The sequence below is a fragment of the Macaca nemestrina genome, chromosome 11 (assembly GCF_043159975.1).
Source record: "Macaca nemestrina isolate mMacNem1 chromosome 11, mMacNem.hap1, whole genome shotgun sequence".
NCBI lineage: Eukaryota > Metazoa > Chordata > Mammalia > Primates > Cercopithecidae > Macaca > Macaca nemestrina.
In genome coordinates, this window is record NC_092135.1 from 4,292,333 (window position 1) to 4,313,089 (window position 20,757).

General features: G+C 40.0%; 1 long non-coding RNA gene across 1 annotated transcript in view; it reads left to right on the plus strand.

Annotated features, from left to right (window-relative positions):
* LOC139357060 (uncharacterized) overlaps positions 1-20,403 on the plus strand; it is a 43,284-nt gene extending 22,881 nt beyond the window's left edge. The window contains exon 3 of the long non-coding RNA XR_011609668.1: positions 17,309-20,403. This is a non-coding gene — a long non-coding RNA (uncharacterized lncRNA). The remainder of the gene's footprint in view (positions 1-17,308) is intronic.
* Positions 20,404-20,757: the final 354 nt, after the last annotated feature.

Sequence of the window (20,757 nt, forward strand, 5' to 3'; positions counted from 1 at the left end):
CTCCCTCTTGAGAGCCCATTCCGATTATATAAGGAATACTGGAAGAAATAAGCTTGCGAGGTGCACAGGGGTTCCTCTATCCACTTACAAGATTTTTGGGAATTCCTGGCTGCTGGATGGGGTCTGGGAGTGTGCTGAGAGGGAGGCAACAGAGGGCTGGGGACTGCAGCCCAGAGGAAGTCCAGAGGAGGGGTGTGTGTCCATGTGGGGTGTGGGGGTCTAAGACTGCTAGAGCCACAGGGGTCTGGGCTCAGAGATGGCTGGTTGGAGGGTAGGGGTCGGAACCGGGGGTGAAGACAAGGGTTGAAGATCTCTGCTTGCAGCGGGAGCATATGTATCCTCCCCACTTCCCCACCTCTGGGTACAAAATGTCAGGCAGGCCACAGAAGTTTATCCACAGGGACAAAAAAAGCTTGGATGTCTCTAAGAAATTGTAAGAAAGCCACTAATGTGGGAAGTGAATGCCTCCTGATGTAGTTTGGATGTGTGCCTTGCCCACATCTCATAATGAAACATAATCCCCAATGTTGAAGGCGGGGCCTGGGGGGAGGTGACTGGATTATAGAGTGGGTTTCTCATGAATGGTTTAGCACCATTGCTCTTGGCACTGTCCTCATGATAGTGAGTGAGTCTCCTGAGATCCGATTCTTCAGAAGTGTGGGGCACCTTCCTATTCTCTTTCTCACTCCTGCTTTATTTATTTTGTTTATTTATTTTTTGAGACAGAGTCTCACTCTGTCACCCAGGCTGGAGTGCAGTGGCACGATCTCAGCTCACTGCAACCTCTACCTCCCAGGTTCAAGCGATTCTTCTGCCTCAGCCTGCCAAGTAGCTGGGATTACAGATGTGTGCCACCACACCTGGCTAATTTTTGTGTTTTTAATAGAGATGGGATTTCCCCATTTTGGCCAGGCTGGTCTTGAACTCCTGACTTCAAGTGATCTGCCCACCTCGGCCTCAGAAAGTGCTGGAATTACAGGCTTGAGCCATCACGACTGACTTTGCTCCTGCTTTTGCCATGTGAAGTGCCTGCTCCCACCTCGCATTCTGCCATAATTGGAAGCTTCCTGAGGCCTCTCTAGAGGCTGAACAGATGTCGGCGCTATCCTTTCTGTATAGCCTGCAGAACTGGGAGCCAATTGAACCTTGTTTCTTTATAAATTACCCAGTCTTGGGTGATTCTTTTTTTTTTTTTTAAGTTGTAACTAATCTTTTTATTTATTTATTTATTTATTTATTTATTTATTTTCATTATTATACTTTAAGTTCTAGGGGTGATTCTTTATAGCAATGCACAGCCAAACATACCTCTTCTCCCTAGGATTTGAGACCATGGCCTGTCAGGCAGCCCCCCCTGCTGCTTCCCTAAAGAGAGACCACACAGTCTGGAAACACAGCTCTCTCAGCCCACACTCTCACTCAGCAGAGAGGCAGATCAGGAGACAGATGGATTCAGATAATTGAAGAGGAAAATTGTAATCACCCTTTAGAACAATCAGTCAGGGCTGGGCGTGGTGGCTCACACCTGTAATCCCAGCACTTTGGGAGGCTGAGGTGGATGGATCACAAGATCAGGAGATGGAGACCATCCTGGCTAACATGGTGAAATCCCATCTCTACTAAAAACACAAAAAATTAGCCATATGTGGTGGCACACGCCTGTAGTCCCAGCTACTTCGGAGGCTGAGGCAGGAGAATCGCTTAAACCCAGGAGGTGGAGGTTGCAGCAAGCTGAGATTGTGCCACTGCACTCCAGCCTGGGCAACAGAGCAAGACTCCGTTAAAAAAAAAAAAAAAGAAAGAATAATCAGTCTGGTGTTTCATGTTTAAATGTTGATAGACAATTGTATGTAACAACCAAGTCGTGTACACAAGTTAGCACATGGAAGAAAAAGGACAAGTTGAACAAAAGAAAAATCTCACCTCAGCTAAAAACGACAGAAATAATTTAAGAAGAGAACTTAAAGCAAACAAATAATGCAGAACTTTAATACACTCAGAGGTCTGAGAAAATACTAAAACCGTAAAATGAGAGTAGAATGCTATGAAAAGGGTAAAACAATAAGAGGAAATTCTTGAAAATGAACAATATAATGACAGAAATACACATTCAGTTAAAGAATTGATTAGCTAGGTGTGATGATGCATGCCTGTGGTCCTAGCTACTTGGGAGGCTGAGGTGGAGAATCACCAGAGCCCGGGAGGTCAAGGCCTCGGTGAGCCATGACTGTGCCACTGTGCTCCAGCCTGGGTGACAGGGCAAGACTCTTGTCTCAAAAATAAAAGTCAAAGTATAAAAAAATTGGAAATTAAAGCTAAAGAAAATCTTCTAGACTAAGAAAAACAAGAGAAAATAATAGAGAAAAAAGATAATATAAGGACCTCCAAGTAATATGAATTTCCCAAATTCATATTATATATCTACAGTTATATATATATGTATATATATACACACACATATATATATAACTGTAGATATATAACTATAACATTCTATATGCATAAGTGTATATATAGGTATAACTATATATGTGTATATATATGAAGAAGACAAGAATGAAGAGAAGAAACAAGAAAATATCTCAGAGCTAATGAAAGACACAGTCTTCAGACAGAAATGGCTGAATTTAAAGACTACATCTATATATATATACACACACATACACATATATATATAATGTAATTACAGAACAAATATTTTAAAGAGAAAGCTTTTAAAAGCTTCACAAATGAGGTGGGTAGAGAGCGAGAGAGAGGATTCTACAGAAAATAAAGTCACATTCTGGCCTTAGAACTCACATCAATAATGCAGAAGCTAGCAGACAACAGATCATTGCTTTCAAAGTTCAGGTGGAGATGACTTTGAACCTTAAATCTTATGCTTGGCTAAAAGATCAATTGACTATGAGAGAAGAATAAAGACATCTTTGGAGATGTACAGACTGAAGAAGTTTTTTACACAGAAGAAAGCTGTTGGAAAAGAAAATCCATTACAGCAGGGAGAATGGCAAGGAGAAGAGCCCTGGGACTGGGCCATAGTGGTGTGCCGGGAGGGCGGTGGAGGGACTGCAGGGTTTCGTTTTAGTTCTGGAGGATGGCAAACTTCTGGAGGGACAGTGCTGTAGAGAAAAATGAAAAGGAGGCTCCACAGGAGAAACAGGACGATTGAGTGGCTGGAGACACCTGAAAATGAGATGAGAAGGCATACTTTGTTTTTCCACAAGGAAAAATATTGGCTAAAACCTCAGAAAACAAAAAGCTGAACAAATAAGCCATGGGCCAAATCTGAAGCTAGTTAAAGGACAGCATCACTTCGGGCCACTGATGGAGTGTGAGGAATGTTAACCCATTGCAGCCTCAGGCTGGGGGCACTTTCCCTAGGGAAGTACAGGGGCCAAGAAGTAGAACCCCAAGGACAGGAGACAAACCCCTTACCCCACTTGGCTCTGCAGTGGAAAAATCGGATACTATTACTTGTTGTCACTGTTAATTGGTATTCGGGTTTAGAATGAGCCTATAGGGGAACACACACACACTGAAGACAATCGGGGTCACTGAATTGAATGTGATTTTTGGTGAGATTGAAATGGTGCAAGTCCAGGCCTATCAGTGGCAAGTGGAAGGAGGAGGAGGTGAGAAGTGGAGGGAAGGGAGAGGATGCTGATAGTCTACTTTGCACAGGGAGGTTGAGAGACAGATGACGTTGGATCACACAGGGACATGTGCTTTACCATATTGTTTAAAGTTGCAAAGACTATCAACCCAGGGAAGAACCAAATAGAATTTAAAAAGTGTCCAGTATTTGGAGAAAGCAATGATGTGGAGAGTGATGTCAAAGTGTTGAACTGCCATCCTTCTTATGTGAGGTGAGTCAGCAGCATCCTGAAGTGAGAAAGATGATGGACACACTCAAAGAGGTGAACGAGGCACAGAGCGTTTTGAGGGGGACTCATTTCAGAGCTATGGGCTGAGTTAAGGCCTCACATCCAAGCACAAGCACCACCCTTAGGTCTTAAGGGACAGGAGAGGAATGTTGTTACTGGAGCTGGGCCAGGTGGGGGCCTCGGGTGAGGGGCCTCCCGTCCCCTGTTGGTTTAGTGGAGCATGGCACTGCAGAAGCACAGAGGGAGGTTGGGGAAGGTGGCGCCTTCTCTGGCCTAACCTACCTGCATGTTCTGCTGATGAAGCCCTTGTGGTCTGCCCCCATCTCCTGGGCCAAGAGTAGGGGAGAATGAATAGAGGTTGAGTAAATGAAGAATTACCAGCATGAAAGCCAATAGATATTGTTTGAAGCTGGCGAGTCCAAAACTAGGATAATAAGCATATTATCTAGAAAAATGAACTAACCAATTGGAAACCTACAATCAAAGATGGTGAAGGGGGTTTTTGGAAAGCAGGGCTGTGGGTGGGGTGTATGTGGGAAAGGATTGCTTTTCAAACAAAAGCTCTCTGTACTATTTGAACTATATTTTTTTGATCTTGAAGAAAACTTGTAAACCACAGGGAAAGCATACGATATCAAAAACATCTCAACTAGCTGAGAAAATGGACTTGATTTAGTAAGATGAAAATTTTTTTTTTTTGCATAAGAAGATTTATTGCAACAGAGAAAGGATATCACAAGACATTGCATATATTAATCTTTCCCTTTTTGTCTATAAAAACCTGGATTTGGCTACTTTTCACTTATATACTTTATTTATTTATTTATTATTTTTTAAAAATTTATTTATTATTATTATACTTTAAGTTCTAGGGTACATGTGCATAACGTGCAGGTTTGTTACATATGTATACTTGTGCCATGTTGGTGTGCTGCACCCATCAACTCGTCAGCACCCATCAACCCGTCAGCACCCATCAACTCGTCATTTACATCAGGTATAACTCCCAATGCAATCCCTCCCCCCTCCCCCCTCCCCATGATAGGCCCCGGTGTGTGATGTTCCCCTTCCCGAGTACAAGTGATCTCATTGTTCAGTTCCCACCTATGAGTGAGAACATGCGGTGTTTGGTTTTCTGTTCTTGTGATAGTTTGCTAAGAATGATGGTTTCCAGCTGCATCCATGTCCCTACAAAGGACACAAACTCATCCTTTTTTATGGCTGCATAGTATTCCATGGTGTATATGTGCCACATTTTCTTAATCCAGTCTGTCACTGATGGACATTTGGGTTGATTCCAAGTCTTTGCTATTGTGAATAGTGCCGCAATAAACATACGTGTGCATGTGTCTTTATAGCAGCATGATTTATAATCCTTTGGGTATATACCCAGTAATGGGATGGCTGGGTCATATGGTACATCTAGTTCTAGATCCTTGAGGAATCGCCATACCGTTTTCCATAATGGTTGAACTAGTTTACAATCCCACCAACAGTGTAAAAGTGTTCCTATTTCTCCACAGCTTCTCTAGCACCTGTTGTTTCCTGACTTTTTAATGATCGCCATTCTAACTGGTGTGAGATGGTATCTCATTGTGGTTTTGATTTGCATTTCTCTGATGGCCAGTGATGATGAGCATTTTTTCATGTGTCTGTTGGCTGTATGAATGTCTTCTTTTGAGAAATGTCTGTTCATATCCTTTGCCCACTTTTTGATGGGGTTGTTTGTTTTTTTCTTGTAAATTTGTTGGAGTTCTTTGTAGGTTCTGGATATTAGCCCTTTGTCAGATGAGTAGATTGCAAAAATTTTCTCCCATTCTGTATGTTGCCTGTTCACTCTGATGGTAGTTTCTTTTGCTGTGCAGAAGCTATTTAGTTTAATTAGACCGCATTTGTCAATTTTGGCTTTTGTTGCCATTGCTTTTGGTGTTTTAGACATGAAGTCTTTGCCCATGCCTATGTCCTGAATGGTACTACCTAGGTTTTCTTCTAGGGTTTTTATGGTATTAGGTCTAACATTTAAGTCTCTAATCCATCTTGAATTAATTTTCGTATAAGGAGTAAGGAAAGGATCCAGTTTTAGCTTTCTACTTATGGCTAGCCAATTTTCCCAGCACCATTTATTAAATAGGGACTCCTTTCCCCATTTCTTGTTTTTGTCAGGTTTGTCAAAGATCAGATGGCTGTAGATGTGTGGTATTATTTCTGAGGACTCTGTTCTGTTCCATTGGTCTATATCTCTGTTTTGGTACCAGTACCGTGCTGTTTTGGTTACTGTAGCCTTGTAGTATAGTTTGAAGTCAGGTAGCGTGATGCCTCCAGCTTTGTTCTTTTGACTTAGGATTGTCTTGGAGATGCGGGCTCTTTTTTGGTTCCATATGAACTTTAAAACAGTTTTTTCCTATTCTGTGAAGAAACTCATTGGTAGCTTGATGGGGATGGCATTGAATCTATAAATAACCTTGGGCAGTATGGCCATTTTCACGATATTGATTCTTCCTACCCATGAGCGTGGTATGTTCTTCCATTTGTTTGTGTCCTCTTTGATTTCACTGAGCAGTGGTTTGTAGTTCTCCTTGAAGAGGTCCTTTACATCCCTTGTAAGTTGGATTCCTAGGTATTTTATTCTCTTTGAAGCAATGGTGAATGGAAGTTCATTCATGATTTGGCTCTCTGCTTGTCTGTTACTGGTGTATAAGAATGCTTGTGATTTTTGCACATTAATTTTGTATCCTGAGACTTTGCTGAAGTTGCTTATCAGCTTAAGGAGATTTTGGGCTGAGACAATGGGGTTTTCTAAATATACAATCATGTCATCTGTAAACAGGGACAATTTGACTTCTTTTCCTAACTGAATACCCTTGATTTCTTTCTCTTGCCTGATTGCCCTAGCCAGAACTTCCAACACTATGTTGAATAGGAGTGGTGAGAGAGGGCATCCCTGTCTTGTGCCAGTTTTCAAAGGGAATTTTTCCAGTTTTTGCCCATTCAGTATGATATTGGCTGTGGGTTTGTCATAAATAGCTCTTATTATTTTGAGGTACGTTCCATCAATACCGAATTTATTGAGCGTTTTTAGCATGAAGGGCTGTTGAATTTTGTCAAAAGCCTTTTCTGCATCTATTGAGATAATCATGTGGTTCTTGTCTTTGGTTCTGTTTATATGCTGGATTATGTTTATTGATTTGCGAATGTTGAACCAGCCTTGCATCCCAAGGATGAAGCCCACTTGATCATGGTGGATAAGCTTTTTGATGTGCTGCTGAATCCGGTTTGCCAGTATTTTATTGAGGATTTTTGCATCGATGTTCATCAGGGATATTGGTCTAAAATTCTCTTTTTTTGTTGTGTCTCTGCCAGGCTTTGGTATCAGGATGATGTTGGCCTCATAAAATGAGTTAGGGAGGATACCCTCTTTTTCTATTGATTGGAATAGTTTCAGAAGAAATGGTACCAGCTCCTCCTTGTACCTCTAGTAGAATTCAGCTGTGAATCCATCTGGTCCTGGACTTTTTTTGGTTGGTAGGCTATTAATTATTGCCTCAATTTCAGATCCTGCTATTGGTCTATTCAGGGATTCAACTTCTTCCTGGTTTAGTCTTGGAAGAGTGTAAGTGTCCAGGAAATTATCCATTTCTTCTAGATTTTCTAGTTTATTTGCGTAGAGGTGTTTATAGTATTCTCTGATGGTAGTTTGTATTTCTGTGGGGTCGGTGGTGATATCCCCTTTATCATTTTTTATTGCGTCTATTTGATTCTTCTCTCTTTTCTTCTTTATTAGTCTTGCTAGTGGTCTGTCAATTTTGATGATCTTTTCAAAAAACCAACTCCTGGATTCATTGATTTTTTGGAGGGTTTTTTGTGTCTCTATCTCCTTCAGTTCTGCTCTGATCTTAGTTATTTCTTGCCTTCTGCTAACTTTCGAATGTGTTTGCTCTTGCTTCTCTAGTTCTTTTAATTGTGATGTTAGAGTGTCAATTTTAGATCTTTCCTGCTTTCTCTTGTGGGCATTTAGTGCTATAAATTTCCCTCTACACACTGCTTTAAATGTGTCCCAGAGATTCTGGTATGTTGTATCTTTGTTCTCATTGGTTTCAAAGAACATCTTTATTTCTGCCTTCATTTCGTTATGTACCCAGTAGTCATTCAGGAGCAGGTTGTTCAGTTTCCATGTAGTTGAGCGGTTTTGATTGAGTTTCTTAGTCCTGAGTTCTAGTTTGATTGCACTGTGGTCTGAGAGACAGTTTGTTATAATTTCTGTTCTTGTACATTTGCTGAGGAGTGCTTTACTTCCAATTATGTGGTCTATTTTGGAATAAGTGTGATGTGGTGCTGAGAAGAATGTATATTCTGTTGATTTGGGGTGGAGAGTTCTATCGATGTCTATTAGGTCTGCTTGCTGCAGAGATGAGTTCAATTCCTGGATATCCTTGTTAACTTTCTGTCTCGTTGATCTGTCTAATGTTGACAGTGGAGTGTTGAAGTCTCCCATTATTATTGTATGGGAGTCTAAGTCTCTTTGTAAGTCTCTAAGGACTTGCTTTATGAATCTGGGTGCTCCTGTATTGGGTGCATATATATTTAGGATAGTTAGCTCTTCCTGTTGAATTGATCCCTTTACCATTATGTAATGACCTTCTTTGTCTCTTTTGATCTTTGATGGTTTAAAGTCTGTTTTATCAGAGACTAGGATTGCAACCCCTGCTTTTTTTTGTTTTCCATTTGCTTGGTAAATCTTCCTCCATCCCTTTATTTTGCGCCTATGTATGTCTCTGCATGTGAGATGGGTCTCCTGAATACAACAGACTGATGGGTTTTGACTCTTTATCCAGTTTGCCAGTCTGTGTCTTTTAATTGGAACATTTAGTCCATTTACATTTAAGGTTAATATTGTTATGTGTGAACTTGATCCTGCCATTATGATATTAACTGGTTATTTTGCTCGTTAGTTGATGCAGTTTCTTCCTAGCCTCAATGGTCTTTACATTTTGGCATGTTTTTGCAATGGCTGGTACCAGTTGTTCCTTTCCATGTTGAGTGCTTCCTTCAGGGTCTCTTATAAGGCAGGCCTAGTGGTGACAGAATCTCTAAGCATTTGCTTATCTGTAAAGGATTTTATTTCTCCTTCACTTATGAAACTTAGTTTGGCTGGATATGAAATTCTGGGCTTAAAATTCTTTTCTTTAAGAATGTTGAGCCGGGCGCGGTGGCTCACGCCTGTAATCCCAGCACTTTGGGAGGCCGAGGCGGGCGGATCACAAGGTCAGGAGATCGAGACCACAGTGAAAACCCGTCTCTACTAAAAATACAAAAAAAATTAGCCTGGCGCGGTTGTGGGCGCCTGTAGTCCCAGCTACTTGGGAGGCTGAGGCAGGAGAATGGCGTGAACCTGGGAGGTGGAGCTTGCAGTGAGCCGAGATCGCGCCACTGCACTCCAGCCTGGGTGACAGAGCGAGACTCCGTCTCAAAAAAAAAAAAAAAAAAAAAAAAAAGAATGTTGAATATTGGCCCCCACTCTCTTCTGGCTTGTAGAGTTTCTGCCGAGAGATCTGCTGTTAATCTGATGGGCTTCCCTTTGTGGGTAACCTGACCTTTCTCTCTGGCTGCCCTTAAAATTTTTTCCTTCATTTCAACTTTGGTGAATCTGACAATTATGTGTCTTGGAGTTGCTCTTCTCGAGGAGTATCTTTGTGGCGTTCTCTGTATTTCCTGGATTTGAATGTTGGCCTGCCCTACTAGGTTGGGGAAGTTCTCCTGGATGATATCCTGAAGAGTGTTTTCCAACTTGGTTCCATTTTCCCCCTTACTTTCAGGCACCCCAATCAGACGTAGATTTGGTCTTTTTCCATAATCCCATACTTCTTGCAGGCTTTGTTAATTTCTTTTTCTTCTTTTTTCTTTTGGTTTCTCTTCTCGCTTCATTTCATTCATTTGATCCTCAATTGCTGATACTCTTTCTTCCAGTTGATCGAGTCGGTTACTGAAGCTTGTGCATTTGTCACGTATTTCTTGTGTCATGGTTTTCATCTCTTTCATTTCGTTTATGACCTTCTCTGCATTAATTACTCTAGCTATCAATTCTTTCACTCTTTTTTCAAGATTTTTAGTTTCTTTGCACTGGGTACGTAAGTCCTCCTTTAGCTCTGAGAAGTTTGATGGACTGAAGCCTTCTTCTCTCATCTCGTCAAAGTCATTCTCCGTCCAGCTTTGATCCGTTGCTGGCGATGAGCTGCGCTCCTTTGCCGGGGGAGATGCACTCTTATTTTTTGAATTTCCATCTTTTCTGCCCTGCTTTTTCCCCATCTTTGTGGTTTTATCTGCCTCTGGTCTTTGATGATGGTCACGTACTGATGGGGTTTTGGTGTAGGTGTCCTTCCTGTTTGATAGTTTTCCTTCTAACAGTCAGGACCCTCAGCTGTAGGTCTGTTGGAGATTGCTTGAGGTCCACTCCAGACCCTGTTTGCCTGGGTATCAGTAGCAGAGGCTGCAGAAGATAGAATATTGTTGAACAGTGAGTGCACCTGTCTGATTCTTGGTTTGGAAGCTTCCTCTCAGGGGTGTACTCCACCCTGTGAGGTGTAGGGTGTCAGACTGCCCCTAGTGGGTGATGTCTCCCAGTTAGGCTACTCAGGGGTCAGGGACCCACTTGAGCAGGCAGTCTGTCCCTTCTCAGATCTCAACCTCCATGTTGGGAGATCCACTGCTCTCTTCAAAGTTGTCAGACAGAGTCGTTTGTGTCTGCAGAGGTTTCTGCTGCTTTTGTTGTTGTTTAGTTGTGCCCTGTCCCCAGAGGTGGAGTCTACAGAGACAGGCAGGTTTCCTTGAGCTGCTGTGAGCTCCACCCAGTTCGAGTTTCCCAGCAGCTTTGTTTACCTACTTAAGCCTCAGCAATGGCGGGCGCCCCTCCCCCAGCCTCGCTGCTGCCTTGCCGGTAGATCACAGACTGCTGTGCTAGCAATGAGGGAGGCTCTGTGGGCGTGGGACCCTCCCGGCCAGGTGTGGGATATAATCTCCTGATGTGCCCATTTGCTTAAAGCACAGTATTGGGGTGGGAGTTACCCGATTTTCCAGGTGTTGTGTGTCTTAGTTCCCCTGGCTAGGAAAAGGGATTCCCTTCCCCCTTGCGCTTCCCAGGTGAGGCGATGCCTCACCTTGCTTCAGCTCTCGCTGGTCGGGCTACAGCAGCTGATCAGCACTGATTGTCCAGCACTCCCTAGTGAGATGAACCCAGTACCTCAGTTGAAAATGCAGAAATCACCGGTCTTCTGTGTCGCTCGTGCTGGGAGTTGGAGACTGGAGGTGTTCCTATTCGGCCATCTTGCTCCACCCCTAGTAAGATGAAATTTAACAGCAATTCATTTAAATCATTGACCTTTTTCCAAAAAAGGCACGTGGACAGCACAAGGAAATGACTCAGCTAGGCCTCCTATCTTCAACTCTGCCTACAACATGGTCAAGGGATGCATTGGGGGTGCCCACAGCTTTGTGATCTCCTTAAAGAACTGACCCTGCTTCCCCATCCCACCCAACAACCAATTCCAGAGGCTCTAAGTTGAAATGGTAACCTACCTTCTCCCAATACACCATCCCGGTCAATACCATTGTCAATATCCCTGCTTACTGGAGTCACCACCCAAAGTTGAAGCCTCCCAGCCTCTTCTTAAAGCCCTTCATGAAAATCCTTCGCCCATTATTCCTACTCCTCCAAACCCTTCCACCAGGTGCCCTGCAACTCACAGTCCTGTCAGCAACTTTTTCTGTGTTCTCTAACTTCTCATTAAATGTGACCTAATGTTCATGCTCTTTCAGGAGCCCTGGTTACCCTGAGGACATTGCTCTGTCTTCAGTCCACTCAAGTGGGGACTGTTTGTTGTTTGTCGGTTTTTCTCACCCTGAGTACCACTGAGACTGACCAAGGGGCAATATGCCCGGGTGAGGAGGGCGATTCTGTCTCCGTTTCCTCTTCTTGCAAACACCCAGTTGTTTGAAATGCCCTCTATCAGATTCCATTCCTGCTTCCCGCCCCCCAGTCATTCTCCCTTGTTTCCTGGGGATACCTTGCAGCTTAGTGCTTTTCTCTCCAGCACAATGTTGGCCTTTCAGGATCCACATAAACCCGAGTCTGATTTCACAGTTCCTTGGCCAGTTCGCCAGCACTGACCATTTCCTCCTTGCTCATAGGCTCCCTGCGGTGGTGGCAGGCCAATCTTACTCCTGCACTGCCTCCAGAGGAGCAGCACCAGCTCCCTGACCATCTGCACCCCCACCTTCCCACCGCTCTCTCTGGAACTGATTCTGACAATTCTCCAGGCTTGTTGGAATCCTCAATCCATTGACTCTGCCACTTTTCACTTTGACCCTATCCTGTCTCTTATGTTCACAGTTCTTTCCTTACTCAGATGAGACTCTGAAGTCCACATGGGACCTGCCCCCCAACCTCAACCTCCGCTCCGCCTTGCCGTTTAGTGACCTTGCCCTTCTCTCCTTGTGACGCACTGTCTGCAGAAAGCCCAACCCCGACGGAACACCATTTACCTCCTACCCTGCACTTTCATCCTCGCAGCTCAGTGTGTGCTGCTGATCTTGTGTTGAATTTATAAGTGCTGGACTTATATAAACTCTCAGCTCTGCCCAGTGGCCTGTTATATTTTCTGGTCACTTGGATCCTCTCTCTGGGAATGCCATTGCACATCTCTTCTCTTTTTTCTCCAGACCCCTGAAGGCCTTCCCTCATCTCATTACTTTCAAAATAGAATCCACTGAGATGTGGCCACTTCCTCTTTCCACCACAGGCCTAGGAGCACAGTCCTGCTTCTGCCTCTGGCCACCTTTCCGCAGGGGCATTCCATGTCATCTCTTCTTTCTTATGGATCTCACTCCTCTGCCTCCTGTATCACTTGGATCAGTGCATATCTTGCACTTTAACCCCTTCCATTTTCCTCTCCAACTACCAATTCATTTGTTCTCTATTGCAGCAAAACTTCTTTAAAAAGTCACCTGAAGTTACTGCCTCCAATTCATCTCCCATTCTGTCTTTCTCTTTGGACTATATTTTTAAAACTGTGAAGCGTTACATACATACAAAACATGCAGAAAACAAAAGTGTGCATGCAGCTCAAGGAATTGTCACAACATCAACCCCCATGGACGCACCGTCCAGGTCAGGACACGGGACATGTCCAGCCTCCCAGAAGCCTCTCATGCCATCTCCAGATCTTACCTTCCTTTTCCTCACACAATGGTAACAGCTATGTTAACTTTATTGTATTCAGTTTTTCTTTTTTTCTTTTCTTCTTTTCTTTTGTCTTTTCTCTCTTCTCTTCTCTTCTCTTCTCTCCCTTCTCTTCCTTTTTCTTTTTTCTTTTTTTGACAGAGTCTTGCTCTGTCTCCAGGCTGGAGTGCAGTGGCATGATCTTGGCTCACTGCAACCTCTGGGGTTCAAGCAATTTTCTTGCCTCAACCTCCTGAGTCGCTGAGACTACAGGTGCACACCACCACAGCCAGCTAATTTTTGTATTTTTAGTAGAGACAGGGTTTCGCCATGTTGGCCGGGATAGTCTTGATCTCCTGGCCTTGTAATCTGCCTACCTCAGTCTCCCAAAGTGCTAGGATTACAGGTGTGAGCCACCGTGCCTGGCCTTCGTTTTTCTTTTTCAAGTTTCACCTAAGAAAGGATATGATTTTCTTTGTTTTTTGAACATTACATAAATGGAATCATATAGTGTCTACTCATTGGAGTCTGGCTTTTTTCATTCAACTTATGACTATAAAATTAATTCACTTTGTTGCTATCCATAGCTGTAGTTCATTCATTTTCATTGTATCCTAATCTATAAATATATTGTAATTAATTTGATCTATTCTGCCACGAATAGACATTTGGATTGTATCTAGTTTGGGGCAATTATAAGCAATGTTGCATGAAAATTCTTGTTCATGTACATGTACCCTGGTGTTCCGGTACACACATTTCTGTTGGATATGTATTGACACAGACATATACACATACATGCACACACTATACATTATATATACATACTATATATAATATATATTTGCATACTATACATACTTATGTATATACATTATATACATAATATATACAGGTTCTACATATGCTATATATATAGATACATACACAATGTACATAATACACAGAAACTTATACATTACACACACACACGTCACACTATACACAAAAAAGTGGACTTGCTGCTTCATAGAGTATGCATTCAACATTGTTAGATAATGTAAGCTTTTTCCCCCAAAGTGCCAATTTCCTTGGCCATGAGCAGTATATAAAGTTCTCAATATTCTACCTGCCAAACAGTTGATATTTTGAGTGTTGTAAATTAAGTTATTCTGTCGGGTGTATAAGAGTATTTCATTGTGGTCTCTATTGACATAGATAAAGAAATCAGATACGATGACCTTTGAGGCTGACTATCAAAAGAAACTAGAAGGAGCTCATGGTTGCTTACATGGGCCGGTAGAACTGGACTTGACGTCTGTCTTAGGTATCGACTCACTTAGTGACACTGGACTACTTAGTTTCTGTCCTTGATCTGTAGCTTTCTTTTATGTAATGCATGCATGACTTTCACCTTACAGATTTATGGTGAGGATTAAAAATAATAAAACTGGACACTGTGGCTCACTCCTGTAAATCCCAGCAATTTGGGAAGCTGAGGTGGGAGGATTGCTTGAGGTTCTGAGTTTGAGACCAGCCTGGACAACATAGTGAGAACCCAATTACTACTATATATATATAGTGTACATATAGTATATATATAGTATATATATAGTATATGTAGTATGTGTATATATACTATATATACATTGTGTATATATATAATATATATACATAGTATATATATATTTAAAATTGTGAAGCATTACATACCTACAAAACATGCAGAAAACAAAAGTCTATATGTATACTTTTATGTATATATAAAAAAGTCTATGTGTATATATATACACACACACACACTTATATATACACATATATATTGACTGGGGCATAGTAGGTACGCAATAAGTGGTGACTGTTTTTACCTCGTATCTTCACTTACTGGTGGTAAAGTCACCAATGGAAGCAAAGCAGGCAGAGTTGCAGCAGACTATGAGGAAGCAGCAGGGTCTTGAGGACTCACTGCTGAATGGTCCCCTGGGATAGCTTGTATTGTTGTGCAACAAATATTTACTCTTCCCTTCCCCAGCATGAGCCCAGTGCACTGCCCTACCCTAGTCCTCTGGGATTTGCTTTGGCTGGGGGAATGTGAGTGAACATGACCTGAGTGCATCCCAGCATAGTATGGAATGTGCTAGATGGTTTGGTTCAGCCTCTTGCCCCCCAGCTCTCCTTCACAGGAAGAGCATGTGCAGGAAGCCACTGTTTCTCCAGCTTGAGCCATGTCCCTGAAAGCTTGGATGGCTCTTACTATGCCAGACTGATGCCTTGACTCAGCTGTGTCTGACTTTGTCAAGAATTGCTGGAAGTGATGACCGTCTGAAACATCAGAATTTTATTGTGCATGGCAACAATAAAAAATAATAAACATGAAATAGATTTTCTTTTGGTATAAGAATAAATATGACAGTGGACAGATATTTTGATATTCAGTCCTGAAGCTGTTAGTGTTTGTTTTCTCAGAAACATGAAACGATAGGTATCAAAGGCTTTTCTGCTTGGAAGGGAGAAAATGCGGTTAAAGAAAAACAGTACCATTTTAAATCATAGTTCTCTCTATATTGATGCAGCTTGAAGGATGAAAATAAATAGCACAAACTGGAATCTTGAAGGATGTTAATAAGCTAGATCAGAATATAGAAATATTTGCAGAATAGTAGATATTTAGACATTATTGGGTGCAACCCTCTCACCTACATATAATAAGAAAAGGGTTAATACTAAATACGAAATATTGTTTATCTCCCTATACACCTACCTACTCATCTGTTCATCCATCTGTGGTTCCAGTCATTTATGTATTCAACAGCCATTCACCTACAGTCCATGAGGACACAGAGGTGAATTCGATGCAGAGTTGCCTTCAGGAAGAATAGAGTCAAGCAGTGGAGGTAATGACTTCACAGGAAATCCCACACAGCACTGTAGATATTGCCTAGATGCCTCAGCAGGGCTCCACTGGGAGACTGGAGAGGAGTCCACAGTGTTCCTATGAAGATGTCTAGATCCTTGGACAAAGAGACTCCGTTTTGTACTTCTTCCTTAGATCCCACAGCAGACGGCACTGTGGAGCCCAGGGAAGTGACAGGTGATTAAAAGCACTTGGTATGGAGGCAATTACATCTTCTCCCATGGTTATTTCATTTTAGGGACACGGCCTGCTCAGCCCTGTGGCTGTCTCCACCTGGTTCCATGTCACAGCCCCTTGATACATCTGGGCAACACTTTCTGTTCTGTTTCTACCCGCCAAAACCAAGACTGGTACATTCAGCCATTCTCTCTCAATCTCTCTTCTTTTCTTTTAATTTTGCCTCTACTAATGAGTGTTTGAGACAACAGTAAACTCTTCTATAGTTTATAGTAGTTTACTCTATTTCCATTCTAGCTTCAGTTTCCTCCCTCAACTACCATTCAGACTGGGATCCATCTATCATCTCTGTGTCACTGTGAGAATTGTATGAGTTTGTTCATGTAAAGCACTAGGAACAATGCCTAACAAACAGTGGACTCTCAACAGTTTTTTTGTTAGCTAGTGTATCTTTGTGTACTTTTATGAAAATTTCTGAATAACAAATTCTGAAAAATCAAATTGCTGAGTCGGAGGGTAAATAAATTTGAAATACAGAAAGATATTTGCTAATTGGCAATTTTCACTCCCACTTCCATAGAATATGAAAGTCCTTGTTTCACTCTATTGACATCACATGTCAATAGAGTATTGTATTAATCTGTAAAATATTAAAAATCCAGTGTATGAAAAATAGCATCTTATGGCTAGCTTAATTTGTATTTTCTTGATGAAAAGCAAGCCTGCGTACCTACTAGATCTATTCATATATAGCCTATTTGTGCTTTGTGAATGGCCTGTTTAGATTCTTTGCACACTTCTCTTTTTTGTTGATTCTCTATGTTCTTATTGATTTATTGTAGTTATTTATATATTGTGTATAAATATTTAACTGTTACATATGCAAATATTTTCTTCCTGTCATGGTCTTTTGACTATTCACCACTGATCTCACTCTTTATACTACTTCCAATTAATTTTAGGATTGGACAGGGCATCAACTATGCAGCCAAGAACATTTATAAACCTTGACCACAATATTAATAAAATTAGTTTGAGGTTGTAGGAGAACTAATGTGGCAGGAAGACTTGAAGGGCTAAGAGTCTATAAAAAGGAGAAGCACAGAAAAGTAGTTCCGACATTTGGTGTCACTTTTTCTCCAGAGGCATTTTCTCATACACAAATGGTGGCTGAGAAAACTGAGAAGAGATGACGACAATCTTTTGAGGCTGGGGAGAAAAATGAAGTTCACAGCTCAGCAAAGAGGATGGGCTCTGGTAAGTGCCTCAGCATTGAGGTGAGGTCTCCGACTTACTAACATTCATGTGATACATTTGTTACAATAAACCAATATAGATGCATTATTATGAACTATAAATCTATAGTAATACCAAGGGTCACCCCTTGTATTATATAGTCTATGGGTTTTGACAAGTGCATAATATCATGTATCTGCCACTGCAATGTATGAAGAATAGTCTCACTGCCCTGAAAATCCGCTATGTTTCACCTATTCATCCTCCGCCTCCTCTTGAGTCCTGGAAAACCACAGATCTGTTTTTATTGTTTCTATAGTTTTGCTTTTTTTCTAGAATGTCATACAGTTGGACTCATACAGAATGCAGTCTTTTCAGATTGGCTTCTTATGCATAATAATATACATTTAAGGTTCTTTCATGTCCTCTTACGGCTCAGTAGCTCTTTTTAAAAAATTAGTAAATAATATTTCATTATGTGGACATATTACAGTTTGTTTATTCAGTATCATGTATTGATGTACATTTTATTTGCTTTCGATTATTTGCAATTATGATTAAAGCTGCTATAAACATTCACGTGCAGGTTTTTTGTGGATACGACCTTCCAATTAAATTGGTAAATGCCGTGAGTACAATTGCTAGATTGTGTGAAAAGACTGTTTAGCTTTGTAGGAAACTGCCAAACTGTTTTCTAATGTGGCTCTACTATTTTGTATTCCTGCTAGGATGCCTTACACCCTTGCAGCACTTGGAATTGTCAATTTTTTTTTTTTTTTTTTAGAAATTCTAATAGGTGTGTAGTAGTATCACATAGGTACTGTAGTTTGCAATACCCTAACACATATATTGTTGAACAACTGTTGATATACTTATTTGAGATCGGTGTATCTTCTTGGTTAAGGTACCTGTACAGATTATCTACTTATTTTTAATTGGGTTGTTTGTATTCTTATTATTGAGTTTTAAGAGCTCTTCGTATATTTTGGATACAAGTCCTTCATCTGATATGTGTTTTGCTAAGATTTTTTCCCCATTTTTGTCTTTTCAGTCTCTTAATAGTGTCTTTTTCAGAGTAGAATTTTTAAATTTTAATAAAGTACAACTTATGAATAATTCTCATTCATGGATAGTGGTGATGGTGTTGTGTCTAAAAACTCATTCCCAAACCCAAGGTCATTGAGAATTTATTCTGTGTTATCTTCTAGATATTTATAACTTTGCATTTTACATTAAGTATATGATCAACTTTGAGTAAATTTTTTGTGAAAGACATACGGTTTATATCTAGATTCATTCATTTTTCAAATATGAAGTCCCCTGTTTTAGTACAATTTTTTGAAAAGGTCATATTTTTCTCCATTGTATTGCCTTTCTTTCCTTGTCAAGATCAGTTGACTATATTTATGTCTATTTCTGGGCTCTTTATTCTGTTCTATTGATCTGTTTTCTATTCTTTTCTATATGTCTATTTTTTTTTGCCAATATGACACTGTCCTGATTACTGTAGCTATTGAAGTAATATTGAAAGTAATTATTGAAGTCAAAGTAGCGTCAGTTGTCCAACTTTGTTATATTTAGTATTGTGTTTACTATTATGTTTCTTTAGTGTGTTTTGATATAAATTTTAAAAAGAGTTTGTTGACATCCACAAAATAACATCCTGGGATTTTTGGGGGTATTACATGGCATCTATAGATCAGGTTGGGAAGAATGGACATCTTAGCAATATTGAGTCTTTCTCTCCATAAACATGGAATATCTCTCCATTTATTTAGTTCTTATTGGATTTATTTAATCACTTTTGTGGGTTTCCTCATATTTATCTAGTGCATATTTTATTATATTTATATCTAAGTCTTCATCTTTTGTTGTTATTATAAATGGTATTGTGTTTCTAACTTGAAATTCCAGTTTTTTGTTGATATATAGGAAAGCAATTGATTATTGAAGATTAACAATGAATCTTGCAAACATGTGATATTCACTTCCCAGTTCCAGAAATTTTTTTCTCCATTCTTTGAGATTTTCTACATAAACAATCATGTAATCTGCAAAGACAATTTTATTTGTTTACTTTTTAATCTGTATACCTTTCTTTCCCTTTTCATGTCTTATTGCATTAAAAGAACTTCAAATATGATGTTGAGTAGGAGTAGAGAGAGGAGACATCTTTGCCTTGTTACTAATCTTAGGGGTAAATCATCTATTTTCCTACCACTAAATATGATGTTAGCTGTAGGGTTTTTTTAAAAAAATAGGCATTTATCATCTGGTTCAGGAAGTTTCCCTCTGCTGTTAGTTTACTGAAAGTTTTTAACATGAATTGGTGTCAGATTTTGTCAAATGCTTTTTCTGCATGTTTTGATATGATCATATGGTTTTTCTTCCTAGCCTGTTGATATGTTGAATTGTATTAATTGAGTTTTTAAATGGTTGAATCAGCCTTGCATACCTGTAATAAATTCCAATTGGTTATGGTGTATAATTTTGTTTACATATTGTAAATTTGATTTAGTAATACTTTGTTGAGGATTTTTTGCATCTATGTTCATAAAATATGTTGGCCTGTATTTTTCCTTTCTTGTAATGTCTTTATCTGATTTTGATGGTAAAGAATACTAACCTTATAGAATAAGGTAGGAAGTGCTTCCTTTGCTACTAGTCTTTGGGATGAGACTGTAGAGAACTGATATTACATCTTCCTCAAATGTTTGGAGGAACTCAACAGTAAAACCATCTAGGTTCAGTGCTTTGTGTTTTGGAAGGTCATTAATTATTGATTTAATTTCTTTGATATAGGCCAATTCAGATTTGTCATTTCTTGAAAGACAGCATCTCCATATTTTATTGTTCCATTGAATCTAAGTAATCAAATTTGACATCTTAGCAATAATGAGTCTTCCTACCCATGAACATGGAATATGTCTCCATTTATTTAGTCCTTATTAGATTTCTTAGAGTTTTGTGATTTTCCATTTCATCTGAGTTATCAAATTTATGAGCATAAAGTTGTTTATAATATTATCTTCTTATCCTTTTAATATTTGTAAAATTAGTAGTGATAATCCTTTTATTTCTGATATTATTAATTTGCAACTTCTCTCTCTTTTGGTTAACCTGCTTAAAGGCTTATTAAATTGATCAATTTATTAATCCATTTTATTGATATTTTTAAAGAACCAGGTTTTGATTTCATTGATTTTCACTACTTACATCCTTTTATCAGTTTCACTGATTTCTGCCTTATTTTAAATTTTTTCTTCTGGTTTTAGGTTTACAGTGCTTTTTTTTTTCCTTCTAGTTTTCTATGATGTGAGCTTATATTATTAATTTTGTATCAATCTTATTTTCTA